At 45.8% G+C, this 14,291-nt stretch overlaps 6 non-coding genes across 6 annotated transcripts; all 6 read right to left on the bottom strand.

Moving 5' to 3' along the window:
* Positions 1–1,296: 1,296 nt before the first annotated feature.
* Positions 1,297–1,487, bottom strand: LOC130311060 (U2 spliceosomal RNA). Its single transcript, XR_008859500.1, has one exon. It is a non-coding gene; the product is annotated as a U2 spliceosomal RNA (small nuclear RNA).
* Positions 1,488–3,582: 2,095 nt separating this feature from the next.
* On the bottom strand, positions 3,583–3,773 carry LOC130311059 (U2 spliceosomal RNA). The gene has a single exon (XR_008859499.1). It is a non-coding gene; the product is annotated as a U2 spliceosomal RNA (small nuclear RNA).
* A 2,093-nt stretch (positions 3,774–5,866) lies between these two features.
* LOC130311058 (U2 spliceosomal RNA) lies at positions 5,867–6,057 on the bottom strand. Its single transcript, XR_008859498.1, has one exon. It is a non-coding gene; the product is annotated as a U2 spliceosomal RNA (small nuclear RNA).
* Positions 6,058–8,146: 2,089 nt separating this feature from the next.
* On the bottom strand, positions 8,147–8,337 carry LOC130311144 (U2 spliceosomal RNA). The gene has a single exon (XR_008859583.1). It is a non-coding gene; the product is annotated as a U2 spliceosomal RNA (small nuclear RNA).
* Positions 8,338–10,432: 2,095 nt separating this feature from the next.
* LOC130311056 (U2 spliceosomal RNA) lies at positions 10,433–10,623 on the bottom strand. Its single transcript, XR_008859496.1, has one exon. It is a non-coding gene; the product is annotated as a U2 spliceosomal RNA (small nuclear RNA).
* Positions 10,624–12,697: 2,074 nt separating this feature from the next.
* LOC130311055 (U2 spliceosomal RNA) lies at positions 12,698–12,888 on the bottom strand. Its single transcript, XR_008859495.1, has one exon. It is a non-coding gene; the product is annotated as a U2 spliceosomal RNA (small nuclear RNA).
* Positions 12,889–14,291: the final 1,403 nt, after the last annotated feature.

Genomic DNA, 14,291 nt, shown 5'->3' with positions numbered 1-14,291 from the left:
GCTCCTGGGCCTGGACACAGCAGCGGCTGCAATATCTCAACGGAGAATACGTTTATATATATGTGTGTGTGTGCGCGTATATATATATATATATATATATATATATATATATATATATATATTTCTCCGCCGAAATCACTTTTAAACCCATTTCCACCTTTTTTTCCCTTCTCTTCCTCTTACTTTTTTTTCACGTTTTTTTACGTTTTTCTCCTTTTCGCCTCTTTTCTGGGCGTATTATTCTTCTTTTTCTTCTTTTTTTTCGTCTAATGCATACCCCATCAGTGCAGCAATGCTTATTCAATACCGCCAGCAGATGGAGACACTGGGGGATAATTTTCTAAGGATTTATACTGATTTTTCCTGTCTGAATTTGTCGCACAGAAAGTTGCAGGCCAAATATGTGTGACATTTCTGCGACTTTAGCTTCTAGAGCATTTTTACAACATTATACATAGGTGCTGAATACATAAAAAGCGACTGTTCAGCGACAGACAAGTCGCATCGGCTGAAAGTAGGCCAGAATGTCAGTCCATGTTGGAGCAGGTTTAGATACAGTCTAAAGTATAGATCTCAAAGTCTGTGCACAGAATTTAGCAAGGGCCTCGCACCTTCTGATGCATCAGGTAGGTGCACAATAGCATAGCCTAACCCTCTGTACTTTGGTCTATATTGATGCGGGACATAGACAGCCAGCTGATGACCAATCCATTAGTGCAATGGATGGCTGGAAGCATTTGTCTTTGCCTTTGCAATACCACAGAAGCAATGCATGGTCAATGTACAGCAATGACACACCTGTGTGAACAGCCAGGAGACCCCCCCCCCCCCCCATGTTATGTTACATAGTTACATAGTTAGTACGGTCGAAAAAAGACATATGTCCATCAAGTTCAACCAGGGAATTAAGGGGTAGGGGTGTGGCGCGATATTGGGGAAGGGATGAGATTTTATATTTCTTCATAAGCATTAATCTTATTTTGTCAATTAGGAACATTCAGCACCCACCCGCTATCAAGGCAGCTGCCTATCATGTCATGCCCTACCTGCACAGGTGTGCTGGCTACTCAAATGATCCAATTAAGGAGGCCATTTAGTCAGCAGCAGCAGAAGTCCTGTGCCTGGACGCTCCAACAGCGGCCAGACACAAGCAGAAGCAGAAGCAGCAGAAGCAGCAGCAGCACCACCTTTTGTTTTTTGGCTGCAGCAGCAGCAAGGCCCACAGGGCTGGCTAGCTGGCTAGCCAGCAAGCAGGTAGCAATGAAAGTAGGAATCTTTCTTTTTAACCCTGTAAGGGGGTGGTGCACTGTACCCGAAGATACTGCCATATCGGGTCAATGCATAGGGCGACGGAAGCAAGCTTCGAAATCGGCCCCCGTTCTCAAAAATCCATTTAATATATGGTCCCCAGATAGGGGACGTATCAGATATTAAACTGATAAGAACAGATACTACACTTGATCTTAGCCAAAAGGCCGAGAAGCGATAACCGTGAAAGGGGCGGGCCCAACAAGGTGCCCTTCATGGGCACTATCACTGCTTGCTGTCAGGGAGGCTGCCAGACAATTTTCCATGCACACTCTGGGCTGGGGGGCAGTCAACCACCAGTACACACAGCAGAACCTAAACCCATACCATTATTGCTAAGCAGCAAGACAGGGGCCCATTGCACTCCCACGGGGCCTTTTTAAATGCAATCCATAACCCGGATTTGCCAGGAACCCTTCTTACTCCTCCTACTTGCATGTGACACTGGGCTTAGGATCTGCATAGGAAACACACACACAAGCACACACCTACCTTTGTTGCCTGCAGATGCCTCCTTGGCTGTCCCCAAACGGTATCAAACCAACACCCACGGGAAGCTGTAAGCATAGAGGACATGCCTGCACCCCATTGGACTTACCTGTGTGGGTTAAACCCGGGTTATTTGACAACCTATGGCGGTGATGGTTCTGCTCAGGCAGAGCAGTGCTGATGCTCCTCATAAAGCTGTCGCTGCTGTGAAGGTTCTAGGTGACATCACAAATCCCTATGGTTACATACACAACAAAGCTGGGTTGTTGTTGTTTACACTCTGCAAGGCCTGTGGAAGTGAGTGACATCATAGCACTGTAGTTCTGAGGGTTCTAGATGGATGCAACAATCTCCTGTTGCTTCTATGAAGGCCATAATAGACGACATCACCAAACAGCTCCATAGTCACATACACAGCAAAGGAGAGATGTTGTTTACACCTAGTGATGTCAGTGGTATTGAGTGACATCACAGCACAGTGCTAAGGCTCCTGGGCCTGGACACAGCAGCGGCTGCAATATCTCAACGGAGAATACGTTTATATATATGTGTGTGTGTGCGCGTATATATATATATATATATATATATATATATATATATATATATATATTTCTCCGCCGAAATCACTTTTAAACCCATTTCCACCTTTTTTTCCCTTCTCTTCCTCTTACTTTTTTTTCACGTTTTTTTACGTTTTTCTCCTTTTCGCCTCTTTTCTGGGCGTATTATTCTTCTTTTTCTTCTTTTTTTTCGTCTAATGCATACCCCATCAGTGCAGCAATGCTTATTCAATACCGCCAGCAGATGGAGACACTGGGGGATAATTTTCTAAGGATTTATACTGATTTTTCCTGTCTGAATTTGTCGCACAGAAAGTTGCAGGCCAAATATGTGTGACATTTCTGCGACTTTAGCTTCTAGAGCATTTTTACAACATTATACATAGGTGCTGAATACATAAAAAGCGACTGTTCAGCGACAGACAAGTCGCATCGGCTGAAAGTAGGCCAGAATGTCAGTCCATGTTGGAGCAGGTTTAGATACAGTCTAAAGTATAGATCTCAAAGTCTGTGCACAGAATTTAGCAAGGGCCTCGCACCTTCTGATGCATCAGGTAGGTGCACAATAGCATAGCCTAACCCTCTGTACTTTGGTCTATATTGATGCGGGACATAGACAGCCAGCTGATGACCAATCCATTAGTGCAATGGATGGCTGGAAGCATTTGTCTTTGCCTTTGCAATACCACAGAAGCAATGCATGGTCAATGTACAGCAATGACACACCTGTGTGAACAGCCAGGAGACCCCCCCCCCCCCCCCATGTTATGTTACATAGTTACATAGTTAGTACGGTCGAAAAAAGACATATGTCCATCAAGTTCAACCAGGGAATTAAGGGGTAGGGGTGTGGCGCGATATTGGGGAAGGGATGAGATTTTATATTTCTTCATAAGCATTAATCTTATTTTGTCAATTAGGAACATTCAGCACCCACCCGCTATCAAGGCAGCTGCCTATCATGTCATGCCCTACCTGCACAGGTGTGCTGGCTACTCAAATGATCCAATTAAGGAGGCCATTTAGTCAGCAGCAGCAGAAGTCCTGTGCCTGGACGCTCCAACAGCGGCCAGACACAAGCAGAAGCAGAAGCAGCAGAAGCAGCAGCAGCACCACCTTTTGTTTTTTGGCTGCAGCAGCAGCAAGGCCCACAGGGCTGGCTAGCTGGCTAGCCAGCAAGCAGGTAGCAATGAAAGTAGGAATCTTTCTTTTTAACCCTGTAAGGGGGTGGTGCACTGTACCCGAAGATACTGCCATATCGGGTCAATGCATAGGGCGACGGAAGCAAGCTTCGAAATCGGCCCCCGTTCTCAAAAATCCATTTAATATATGGTCCCCAGATAGGGGACGTATCAGATATTAAACTGATAAGAACAGATACTACACTTGATCTTAGCCAAAAGGCCGAGAAGCGATAACCGTGAAAGGGGCGGGCCCAACAAGGTGCCCTTCATGGGCACTATCACTGCTTGCTGTCAGGGAGGCTGCCAGACAATTTTCCATGCACACTCTGGGCTGGGGGGCAGTCAACCACCAGTACACACAGCAGAACCTAAACCCATACCATTATTGCTAAGCAGCAAGACAGGGGCCCATTGCACTCCCACGGGGCCTTTTTAAATGCAATCCATAACCCGGATTTGCCAGGAACCCTTCTTACTCCTCCTACTTGCATGTGACACTGGGCTTAGGATCTGCATAGGAAACACACACACAAGCACACACCTACCTTTGTTGCCTGCAGATGCCTCCTTGGCTGTCCCCAAACGGTATCAAACCAACACCCACGGGAAGCTGTAAGCATAGAGGACATGCCTGCACCCCATTGGACTTACCTGTGTGGGTTAAACCCGGGTTATTTGACAACCTATGGCGGTGATGGTTCTGCTCAGGCAGAGCAGTGCTGATGCTCCTCATAAAGCTGTCGCTGCTGTGAAGGTTCTAGGTGACATCACAAATCCCTATGGTTACATACACAACAAAGCTGGGTTGTTGTTGTTTACACTCTGCAAGGCCTGTGGAAGTGAGTGACATCATAGCACTGTAGTTCTGAGGGTTCTAGATGGATGCAACAATCTCCTGTTGCTTCTATGAAGGCCATAATAGACGACATCACCAAACAGCTCCATAGTCACATACACAGCAAAGGAGAGATGTTGTTTACACCTAGTGATGTCAGTGGTATTGAGTGACATCACAGCACAGTGCTAAGGCTCCTGGGCCTGGACACAGCAGCGGCTGCAATATCTCAACGGAGAATACGTTTATATATATGTGTGTGTGTGCGCGTATATATATATATATATATATATATATATATATATATATATATATTTCTCCGCCGAAATCACTTTTAAACCCATTTCCACCTTTTTTTCCCTTCTCTTCCTCTTACTTTTTTTTCACGTTTTTTTACGTTTTTCTCCTTTTCGCCTCTTTTCTGGGCGTATTATTCTTCTTTTTCTTCTTTTTTTTCGTCTAATGCATACCCCATCAGTGCAGCAATGCTTATTCAATACCGCCAGCAGATGGAGACACTGGGGGATAATTTTCTAAGGATTTATACTGATTTTTCCTGTCTGAATTTGTCGCACAGAAAGTTGCAGGCCAAATATGTGTGACATTTCTGCGACTTTAGCTTCTAGAGCATTTTTACAACATTATACATAGGTGCTGAATACATAAAAAGCGACTGTTCAGCGACAGACAAGTCGCATCGGCTGAAAGTAGGCCAGAATGTCAGTCCATGTTGGAGCAGGTTTAGATACAGTCTAAAGTATAGATCTCAAAGTCTGTGCACAGAATTTAGCAAGGGCCTCGCACCTTCTGATGCATCAGGTAGGTGCACAATAGCATAGCCTAACCCTCTGTACTTTGGTCTATATTGATGCGGGACATAGACAGCCAGCTGATGACCAATCCATTAGTGCAATGGATGGCTGGAAGCATTTGTCTTTGCCTTTGCAATACCACAGAAGCAATGCATGGTCAATGTACAGCAATGACACACCTGTGTGAACAGCCAGGAGACCCCCCCCCCCCCCCCATGTTATGTTACATAGTTACATAGTTAGTACGGTCGAAAAAAGACATATGTCCATCAAGTTCAACCAGGGAATTAAGGGGTAGGGGTGTGGCGCGATATTGGGGAAGGGATGAGATTTTATATTTCTTCATAAGCATTAATCTTATTTTGTCAATTAGGAACATTCAGCACCCACCCGCTATCAAGGCAGCTGCCTATCATGTCATGCCCTACCTGCACAGGTGTGCTGGCTACTCAAATGATCCAATTAAGGAGGCCATTTAGTCAGCAGCAGCAGAAGTCCTGTGCCTGGACGCTCCAACAGCGGCCAGACACAAGCAGAAGCAGAAGCAGCAGAAGCAGCAGCAGCACCACCTTTTGTTTTTTGGCTGCAGCAGCAGCAAGGCCCACAGGGCTGGCTAGCTGGCTAGCCAGCAAGCAGGTAGCAATGAAAGTAGGAATCTTTCTTTTTAACCCTGTAAGGGGGTGGTGCACTGTACCCGAAGATACTGCCATATCGGGTCAATGCATAGGGCGACGGAAGCAAGCTTCGAAATCGGCCCCCGTTCTCAAAAATCCATTTAATATATGGTCCCCAGATAGGGGACGTATCAGATATTAAACTGATAAGAACAGATACTACACTTGATCTTAGCCAAAAGGCCGAGAAGCGATAACCGTGAAAGGGGCGGGCCCAACAAGGTGCCCTTCATGGGCACTATCACTGCTTGCTGTCAGGGAGGCTGCCAGACAATTTTCCATGCACACTCTGGGCTGGGGGGCAGTCAACCACCAGTACACACAGCAGAACCTAAACCCATACCATTATTGCTAAGCAGCAAGACAGGGGCCCATTGCACTCCCACGGGGCCTTTTTAAATGCAATCCATAACCCGGATTTGCCAGGAACCCTTCTTACTCCTCCTACTTGCATGTGACACTGGGCTTAGGATCTGCATAGGAAACACACACACAAGCACACACCTACCTTTGTTGCCTGCAGATGCCTCCTTGGCTGTCCCCAAACGGTATCAAACCAACACCCACGGGGAAGCTGTAAGCATAGAGGACATGCCTGCACCCCATTGGACTTACCTGTGTGGGTTAAACCCGGGTTATTTGACAACCTATGGCGGTGATGGTTCTGCTCAGGCAGAGCAGTGCTGATGCTCCTCATAAAGCTGTCGCTGCTGTGAAGGTTCTAGGTGACATCACAAATCCCTATGGTTACATACACAACAAAGCTGGGTTGTTGTTGTTTACACTCTGCAAGGCCTGTGGAAGTGAGTGACATCATAGCACTGTAGTTCTGAGGGTTCTAGATGGATGCAACAATCTCCTGTTGCTTCTATGAAGGCCATAATAGACGACATCACCAAACAGCTCCATAGTCACATACACAGCAAAGGAGAGATGTTGTTTACACCTAGTGATGTCAGTGGTATTGAGTGACATCACAGCACAGTGCTAAGGCTCCTGGGCCTGGACACAGCAGCGGCTGCAATATCTCAACGGAGAATACGTTTATATATATGTGTGTGTGTGCGCGTATATATATATATATATATATATATATATATATATATATTTCTCCGCCGAAATCACTTTTAAACCCATTTCCACCTTTTTTTCCCTTCTCTTCCTCTTACTTTTTTTTCACGTTTTTTTACGTTTTTCTCCTTTTCGCCTCTTTTCTGGGCGTATTATTCTTCTTTTTCTTCTTTTTTTTCGTCTAATGCATACCCCATCAGTGCAGCAATGCTTATTCAATACCGCCAGCAGATGGAGACACTGGGGGATAATTTTCTAAGGATTTATACTGATTTTTCCTGTCTGAATTTGTCGCACAGAAAGTTGCAGGCCAAATATGTGTGACATTTCTGCGACTTTAGCTTCTAGAGCATTTTTACAACATTATACATAGGTGCTGAATACATAAAAAGCGACTGTTCAGCGACAGACAAGTCGCATCGGCTGAAAGTAGGCCAGAATGTCAGTCCATGTTGGAGCAGGTTTAGATACAGTCTAAAGTATAGATCTCAAAGTCTGTGCACAGAATTTAGCAAGGGCCTCGCACCTTCTGATGCATCAGGTAGGTGCACAATAGCATAGCCTAACCCTCTGTACTTTGGTCTATATTGATGCGGGACATAGACAGCCAGCTGATGACCAATCCATTAGTGCAATGGATGGCTGGAAGCATTTGTCTTTGCCTTTGCAATACCACAGAAGCAATGCATGGTCAATGTACAGCAATGACACACCTGTGTGAACAGCCAGGAGACCCCCCCCCCCCCCCCCATGTTATGTTACATAGTTACATAGTTAGTACGGTCGAAAAAAGACATATGTCCATCAAGTTCAACCAGGGAATTAAGGGGTAGGGGTGTGGCGCGATATTGGGGAAGGGATGAGATTTTATATTTCTTCATAAGCATTAATCTTATTTTGTCAATTAGGAACATTCAGCACCCACCCGCTATCAAGGCAGCTGCCTATCATGTCATGCCCTACCTGCACAGGTGTGCTGGCTACTCAAATGATCCAATTAAGGAGGCCATTTAGTCAGCAGCAGCAGAAGTCCTGTGCCTGGACGCTCCAACAGCGGCCAGACACAAGCAGAAGCAGAAGCAGCAGAAGCAGCAGCAGCACCACCTTTTGTTTTTTGGCTGCAGCAGCAGCAAGGCCCACAGGGCTGGCTAGCTGGCTAGCCAGCAAGCAGGTAGCAATGAAAGTAGGAATCTTTCTTTTTAACCCTGTAAGGGGGTGGTGCACTGTACCCGAAGATACTGCCATATCGGGTCAATGCATAGGGCGACGGAAGCAAGCTTCGAAATCGGCCCCCGTTCTCAAAAATCCATTTAATATATGGTCCCCAGATAGGGAACGTATCAGATATTAAACTGATAAGAACAGATACTACACTTGATCTTAGCCAAAAGGCCGAGAAGCGATAACCGTGAAAGGGGCGGGCCCAACAAGGTGCCCTTCATGGGCACTATCACTGCTTGCTGTCAGGGAGGCTGCCAGACAATTTTCCATGCACACTCTGGGCTGGGGGGCAGTCAACCACCAGTACACACAGCAGAACCTAAACCCATACCATTATTGCTAAGCAGCAAGACAGGGGCCCATTGCACTCCCACGGGGCCTTTTCAAATGCAATCCATAACCCGGATTTGCCAGGAACCCTTCTTACTACTCCTACTTGCATGTGACACTGGGCTTAGGATCTGCATAGGAAACACACACACAAGCACACACCTACCTTTGTTGCCTGCAGATGCCTCCTTGGCTGTCCCCAAACGGTATCAAACCAACACCCACGGGAAGCTGTAAGCATAGAGGACATGCCTGCACCCCATTGGACTTACCTGTGTGGGTTAAACCCGGGTTATTTGACAACCTATGGCGGTGATGGTTCTGCTCAGGCAGAGCAGTGCTGATGCTCCTCATAAAGCTGTCGCTGCTGTGAAGGTTCTAGGTGACATCACAAATCCCTATGGTTACATACACAACAAAGCTGGGTTGTTGTTGTTTACACTCTGCAAGGCCTGTGGAAGTGAGTGACATCATAGCACTGTAGTTCTGAGGGTTCTAGATGGATGCAACAATCTCCTGTTGCTTCTATGAAGGCCATAATAGACGACATCACCAAACAGCTCCATAGTCACATACACAGCAAAGGAGAGATGTTGTTTACACCTAGTGATGTCAGTGGTATTGAGTGACATCACAGCACAGTGCTAAGGCTCCTGGGCCTGGACACAGCAGCGGCTGCAATATTTCAACGGAGAATACGTTTATATATATGTGTGTGTGTGCGCGTATATATATATATATATATATATATATATATATATATATATATATATTTCTCCGCCGAAATCACTTTTAAACCCATTTCCACCTTTTTTTCCCTTCTCTTCCTCTTACTTTTTTTTCACGTTTTTTTACGTTTTTCTCCTTTTCGCCTCTTTTCTGGGCGTATTATTCTTCTTTTTCTTCTTTTTTTTCGTCTAATGCATACCCCATCAGTGCAGCAATGCTTATTCAATACCGCCAGCAGATGGAGACACTGGGGGATAATTTTCTAAGGATTTATACTGATTTTTCCTGTCTGAATTTGTCGCACAGAAAGTTGCAGGCCAAATATGTGTGACATTTCTGCGACTTTAGCTTCTAGAGCATTTTTACAACATTATACATAGGTGCTGAATACATAAAAAGCGACTGTTCAGCGACAGACAAGTCGCATCGGCTGAAAGTAGGCCAGAATGTCAGTCCATGTTGGAGCAGGTTTAGATACAGTCTAAAGTATAGATCTCAAAGTCTGTGCACAGAATTTAGCAAGGGCCTCGCACCTTCTGATGCATCAGGTAGGTGCACAATAGCATAGCCTAACCCTCTGTACTTTGGTCTATATTGATGCGGGACATAGACAGCCAGCTGATGACCAATCCATTAGTGCAATGGATGGCTGGAAGCATTTGTCTTTGCCTTTGCAATACCACAGAAGCAATGCATGGTCAATGTACAGCAATGACACACCTGTGTGAACAGCCAGGAGACCCCCCCCCCCCCCCCATGTTATGTTACATAGTTACATAGTTAGTACGGTCGAAAAAAGACATATGTCCATCAAGTTCAACCAGGGAATTAAGGGGTAGGGGTGTGGCGCGATATTGGGGAAGGGATGAGATTTTATATTTCTTCATAAGCATTAATCTTATTTTGTCAATTAGGAACATTCAGCACCCACCCGCTATCAAGGCAGCTGCCTATCATGTCATGCCCTACCTGCACAGGTGTGCTGGCTACTCAAATGATCCAATTAAGGAGGCCATTTAGTCAGCAGCAGCAGAAGTCCTGTGCCTGGACGCTCCAACAGCGGCCAGACACAAGCAGAAGCAGAAGCAGCAGAAGCAGCAGCAGCACCACCTTTTGTTTTTTGGCTGCAGCAGCAGCAAGGCCCACAGGGCTGGCTAGCTGGCTAGCCAGCAAGCAGGTAGCAATGAAAGTAGGAATCTTTCTTTTTAACCCTGTAAGGGGGTGGTGCACTGTACCCGAAGATACTGCCATATCGGGTCAATGCATAGGGCGACGGAAGCAAGCTTCGAAATCGGCCCCCGTTCTCAAAAATCCATTTAATATATGGTCCCCAGATAGGGGACGTATCAGATATTAAACTGATAAGAACAGATACTACACTTGATCTTAGCCAAAAGGCCGAGAAGCGATAACCGTGAAAGGGGCGGGCCCAACAAGGTGCCCTTCATGGGCACTATCACTGCTTGCTGTCAGGGAGGCTGCCAGACAATTTTCCATGCACACTCTGGGCTGGGGGGCAGTCAACCACCAGTACACACAGCAGAACCTAAACCCATACCATTATTGCTAAGCAGCAAGACAGGGGCCCATTGCACTCCCACGGGGCCTTTTTAAATGCAATCCATAACCCGGATTTGCCAGGAACCCTTCTTACTCCTCCTACTTGCATGTGACACTGGGCTTAGGATCTGCATAGGAAACACACACACAAGCACACACCTACCTTTGTTGCCTGCAGATGCCTCCTTGGCTGTCCCCAAACGGTATCAAACCAACACCCACGGGAAGCTGTAAGCATAGAGGACATGCCTGCACCCCATTGGACTTACCTGTGTGGGTTAAACCCGGGTTATTTGACAACCTATGGCGGTGATGGTTCTGCTCAGGCAGAGCAGTGCTGATGCTCCTCATAAAGCTGTCGCTGCTGTGAAGGTTCTAGGTGACATCACAAATCCCTATGGTTACAGGTTGTTGTTGTTTACACTCTGCAAGGCCTGTGGAAGTGAGTGACATCATAGCACTGTAGTTCTGAGGGTTCTAGATGGATGCAACAATCTCCTGTTGCTTCTATGAAGGCCATAATAGACGACATCACCAAACAGCTCCATAGTCACATACACAGCAAAGGAGAGATGTTGTTTACACCTAGTGATGTCAGTGGTATTGAGTGACATCACAGCACAGTGCTAAGGCTCCTGGGCCTGGACACAGCAGCGGCTGCAATATCTCAACGGAGAATACGTTTATATATATGTGTGTGTGTGCGTATATATATATATATATATATATATATATATATATATATATTTCTCCGCCGAAATCACTTTTAAACCCATTTCCACCTTTTTTTTCCTTCTCTTCCTCTTACTTTTTTTTCACGTTTTTTTACGTTTTTCTCCTTTTCGCCTCTTTTCTGGGCGTATTATTCTTCTTTTTCTTCTTTTTTTTCGTCTAATGCATACCCCATCAGTGCAGCAATGCTTATTCAATACCGCCAGCAGATGGAGACACTGGGGGATAATTTTCTAAGGATTTATACTGATTTTTCCTGTCTGAATTTGTCGCACAGAAAGTTGCAGGCCAAATATGGGTGACATTTCTGCGACTTTAGCTTCTAGAGCATTTTTACAACATTATACATAGGTGCTGAATACATAAAAAGCGACTGTTCAGCGACAGACAAGTCGCATCGGCTGAAAGTAGGCCAGAATGTCAGTCCATGTTGGAGCAGGTTTAGATACAGTCTAAAGTATAGATCTCAAAGTCTGTGCACAGAATTTAGCAAGGGCCTCGCACCTTCTGATGCATCAGGTAGGTGCACAATAGCATAGCCTAACCCTCTGTACTTTGGTCTATATTGATGCGGGACATAGACAGCCAGCTGATGACCAATCCATTAGTGCAATGGATGGCTGGAAGCATTTGTCTTTGCCTTTGCAATACCACAGAAGCAATGCATGGTCAATGTACAGCAATGACACACCTGTGTGAACAGCCAGGAGACCCCCCCCCCCCCCCCCCATGTTATGTTACATAGTTACATAGTTAGTACGGTCGAAAAAAGACATATGTCCATCAAGTTCAACCAGGGAATTAAGGGGTAGGGGTGTGGCGCGATATTGGGGAAGGGATGAGATTTTATATTTCTTCATAAGCATTAATCTTATTTTGTCAATTAGGAACATTCAGCACCCACCCGCTATCAAGGCAGCTGCCTATCATGTCATGCCCTACCTGCACAGGTGTGCTGGCTACTCAAATGATCCAATTAAGGAGGCCATTTAGTCAGCAGCAGCAGAAGTCCTGTGCCTGGACGCTCCAACAGCGGCCAGACACAAGCAGAAGCAGAAGCAGCAGAAGCAGCAGCAGCACCACCTTTTGTTTTTTGGCTGCAGCAGCAGCAAGGCCCACAGGGCTGGCTAGCTGGCTAGCCAGCAAGCAGGTAGCAATGAAAGTAGGAATCTTTCTTTTTAACCCTGTAAGGGGGTGGTGCACTGTACCCGAAGATACTGCCATATCGGGTCAATGCATAGGGCGACGGAAGCAAGCTTCGAAATCGGCCCCCGTTCTCAAAAATCCATTTAATATATGGTCCCCAGATAGGGGACGTATCAGATATTAAACTGATAAGAACAGATACTACACTTGATCTTAGCCAAAAGGCCGAGAAGCGATAACCGTGAAAGGGGCGGGCCCAACAAGGTGCCCTTCATGGGCACTATCACTGCTTGCTGTCAGGGAGGCTGCCAGACAATTTTCCATGCACACTCTGGGCTGGGGGGCAGTCAACCACCAGTACACACAGCAGAACCTAAACCCATACCATTATTGCTAAGCAGCAAGACAGGGGCCCATTGCACTCCCACGGGGCCTTTTCAAATGCAATCCATAACCCGGATTTGCCAGGAACCCTTCTTACTCCTCCTACTTGCATGTGACACTGGGCTTAGGATCTGCATAGGAAACACACACACAAGCACACACCTACCTTTGTTGCCTGCAGATGCCTCCTTGGCTGTCCCCAAACGGTATCAAACCAACACCCACGGGAAGCTGTAAGCATAGAGGACATGCCTGCACCCCATTGGACTTACCTGTGTGGGTTAAACCCGGGTTATTTGACAACCTATGGCGGTGATGGTTCTGCTCAGGCAGAGCAGTGCTGATGCTCCTCATAAAGCTGTCGCTGCTGTGAAGGTTCTAGGTGACATCACAAATCCCTATGGTTACATACACAACAAAGCTGGGTTGTTGTTGTTTACACTCTGCAAGGCCTGTGGAAGTGAGTGACATCATAGCACTGTAGTTCTGAGGGTTCTAGATGGATGCAACAATCTCCTGTTGCTTCTATGAAGGCCATAATAGACGACATCACCAAACAGCTCCATAGTCACATACACAGCAAAGGAGAGATGTTGTTTACACCTAGTGATGTCAGTGGTATTGAGTGACATCACAGCACAGTGCTAAGGCTCCTGGGCCTGGACACAGCAGCGGCTGCAATATCTCAACGGAGAAATACGTTTATATATATGTGTGTGTGTGCGCGTATATATATATATATATATATATATATATATATATATATATATATTTCTCCGCCGAAATCACTTTTAAACCCATTTCCACCTTTTTTTCCCTTCTCTTCCTCTTACTTTTTTTTCACGTTTTTTTACGTTTTTCTCCTTTTCGCCTCTTTTCTGGGCGTATTATTCTTCTTTTTCTTCTTTTTTTTCGTCTAATGCATACCCCATCAGTGCAGCAATGCTTATTCAATACCGCCAGCAGATGGAGACACTGGGGGATAATTTTCTAAGGATTTATACTGATTTTTCCTGTCTGAATTTGTCGCACAGAAAGTTGCAGGCCAAATATGTGTGACATTTCTGCGACTTTAGCTTCTAGAGCATTTTTACAACATTATACATAGGTGCTGAATACATAAAAAGCGACTGTTCAGCGACAGACAAGTCGCATCGGCTGAAAGTAGGCCAGAATGTCAGTCCATGTTGGAGCAGGTTTAGATACAGTCTAAAGTATAGATCTCAAAGTCTGTGCACAGAATTTAGCAAGGGCCT

This window comes from Hyla sarda, unplaced genomic scaffold (assembly GCF_029499605.1).
Source record: "Hyla sarda isolate aHylSar1 unplaced genomic scaffold, aHylSar1.hap1 scaffold_162, whole genome shotgun sequence".
NCBI classification, from domain to species: Eukaryota; Metazoa; Chordata; class Amphibia; order Anura; family Hylidae; genus Hyla; species Hyla sarda.
Note: the sequence above shows the minus strand (reverse complement) of the source record. Positions and strands in the feature narration are given on the sequence as shown.